The sequence below is a fragment of the Microtus ochrogaster genome, chromosome 6 (genome assembly GCF_000317375.1).
Source record: "Microtus ochrogaster isolate Prairie Vole_2 chromosome 6, MicOch1.0, whole genome shotgun sequence".
Lineage (NCBI taxonomy): Eukaryota > Metazoa > Chordata > Mammalia > Rodentia > Cricetidae > Microtus > Microtus ochrogaster.
In genome coordinates this window covers 3,557,295-3,560,362 of record NC_022013.1, presented here as the reverse complement: position 1 = coordinate 3,560,362, position 3,068 = coordinate 3,557,295, and positions in this window count along the sequence as shown.

Genomic DNA, 3,068 nt, shown 5'->3' with positions numbered 1-3,068 from the left:
ACCCTAGGGAAACAGATCTTTGTGATCAGGTAGTAGGTAGTGCCATGCACTTGAAACAGCTTTGAAAATTGTCAGACTCTGTCTCTGCCTGGATGCTAGTTTTCCAGTAATTGAAGGTAAGAAGTAGCCCAGCCAGAGCTGTAGTGACTCAAAAAGTAGGTCATAAATATGTTTGAATCAAATTACTGAGACTTAATTCCTGGCAGCAAACACTATAGCAAGCAAGCCTCTGTGTTTGTTTTCCTTTCTTTTCTGGAATTACAGAGACAAAGCGTTGAAACATTCATGGTTCCTTCCTGCTGAACAAAGAAAGGACAGAGAATTCAATATTATTCATATCTGTACACATTTTGGTACATATAAAATTCAAGGCACTTTCTAAGTGTAATTTCCATGAAATCAAACTGACAAGGTTGATAGTGAATTATCCTTGTTTTTAGAGACTAAAAGAATCTCAGAGAGAGAAAGTCCATTCATTCAGACCCCAGTTGGATCTTCACGGGACTCACAAACTATATGTAAAGCCGCAGTTCTAATAGGATCGTGACTTTACAGATGCTGGATGAATGCAGATGCCAAACGAAACTGCTCCGGGCCATGAGCCTTTTCAATGGGTGTGACTGGATTGTGGGGAAAGAGCGTCCATGCAAATGTGAGAACCCACATAAAGCTGGGCATGGCAACACCTGTAACCCCAGAGCGCCTAGGGGGAGATGGGAGGTGGAGACAAGAGAATCCATGAAAGTTATGAGACCAGCTAGCCTGGTATATGCAGTAGTGAGCAACAGGAAACACTCCTCCAAATAAGGTGGAAAGGCAAGGCCCAACCCCAAGGTTGTCTTCTGGCTTCCATGTGGGTGTCATAGCCTGTGCGTGCCCACGTTACTAAGGAAGGGGAGACATGGCTGCCAGAGCTGGCTCCCTGTGGAAAGGCACTGGGACATGTTTGTGCTGATCAGGTTCTTTCGCAGCCATAGACACCATGGCAGGAGAGGCTGGGGGAGAGTCCCAACGACTCACAGAACAAAGGGGATGCCTTGCTGACAAAGAAATAATATTCCTCCTACATAGAGAAGAAAGCAGAAACAGCAACAAGGGCTGGTGAAACAGCTCTGTAGAGAAAGATAAGATACATCTCATGAAGCAAGCCTGACAACCTGGGCTCAATGCCTGTGCCCACGAGGAGGAAGCGAAGGACTAACCCTGCAAGTTTCCCTCTGACACCCACTTGTGTGCCAAGGGGCATGTATGCATGCACACACAGAGAGAGACACACATACACATGCATACATACATGCATGCATACATACATGCATACATTTAAGAGATAAGCAAACCCCTGTGCATAAACATGATAAGCCGGGACTCCTCTCTGAGAAGCCAGCAGTCCTGCCTCCTTCCTTTTCTAGTGTTTCTTTCTCCTAACTCTTGTCCTTAACTTACATTTTAAAAATGCCTTTTAATAAATTCTAACTCTGCTTCATCCTGACTGAGGCTAAGCCAAAGATCCAGTTCGAAGGAGATGGACGCTTCCAGCTGCCTCAGGCAACAACACTGCCGCTGCCACAGTGAACAGCTCTCACAGGCACCCAGGTTCTTCTCACTTAGATTTGTCCTAGGCCTCCCTGCCCTCATTCAGAGCCCAAAGGGAAGGAACTGCCTCACCCCTTCAATCTCTTCCTGCTGTGAACTTCAGACTGTGATCCTTAGCAAACAGAAATCCCATTGCGGGGCCTAGAGAGAGGGCTCAGCAGTTAAGATCGCTTTCTGCTCTTGCAGAGGACCCCAGTTCTGTTCACAGCACCCACAAAGAGTGACTTACAGCTGCCTGTAACTCCAGCTCCAGGGGATCCGACGCCCTCTTTTGATCTGTATAGACACTGTACTCATGTGCACATCCCCACATAATAAACAATAAAGCCCTGAAATAAACAAAGCCTGTTGAAGAGTTTCTCTGTTCTAACAACAAAAATCTCTCCCAAGTGAATTATGCTACCCCCTCTAGAGAAACCAAGCAATTTAGCTTTGTTCTCACTGCATATTTAATTAAATTCTTCAGAGCCATTAAATCATGTTGATGGGAAGTATTTAATGGTATGGAAACAGTGTTTGTGGCATATAAATAAGTGAAAAAATATTCGAAAGTACGTGATGAAGAATCCTGATTATGTGGAAGTGTGTGTGTTTGATGAGGAGGAGAGGGGGAAGCTTGCAAGTGCATTGTGGTTCAGTGTTTTCCTCCCGACACCCATCTGCCTGGGCCAAGGCCTTAATACACCAAGAGAAAGCAGCTGCGGTTCAGTTTTGTTTGTTTGCTTGCTTAAGACAGAGTCTCTCTATGTAGTTTTGGTTGTTTTAGAACTCAATCTGTAGACCAGGCTGGGCTGGAACTCACAGAGATCCTCCTGCCTCTGCCTCCTGAGTGCTGAGATTAAAGGCACTTGCTGCTGCTATGCCTGGCCTGGTGTTTACCTTTTGATGTTGAAATGGGATTTTGCCCCCAAGGTGGGTTGGAAAGTCAAGAATAGATAAGAGAGAACTCTTCCTTTCCTATAAAGGTCGTTCTAATGCTGCCAGCTTGGGTTTAGAAAGAGGCTCTCTCACCGACCTGGAACTCCCTTACTCAGCTAGGCTGGCTGGCCAGTGAGGCCCAGGGGTCCACCTGTCTTCACCTCCCCGGTGCTGGGATACTAAGAATGAACCACCACGCATCGCTCTCTAGTTACTGTGGTTGTGCACATAGGAGCATGAGAGTCTGTGTCTGCTTGTGTTCACACCTGTGCAGATGTTAGAGTCCAGGAGAGGTGACCAGGTGCTCTGGAGCAGGAGTTACAGGAAGCGGCAAGCTGTCCAACATCGCTGCTGGGAGCCAGACTTGGGTTCCCTGGAAGAGCAGAAAGTGTCCTAAGCTGTGGAGTGGTTTCTCTGGCCCCTCGAGACTTTGGACACGAGCTCTGGGGATCAGAGCCATGCAAGTACGTTAGTGGCTGAGCCATCCTCCTAAGCCGAGTTAGCTTTGCAGAGGCTGCTGTGTTGATCGCATTATTAGAACTCATTGGTAAAGTGAC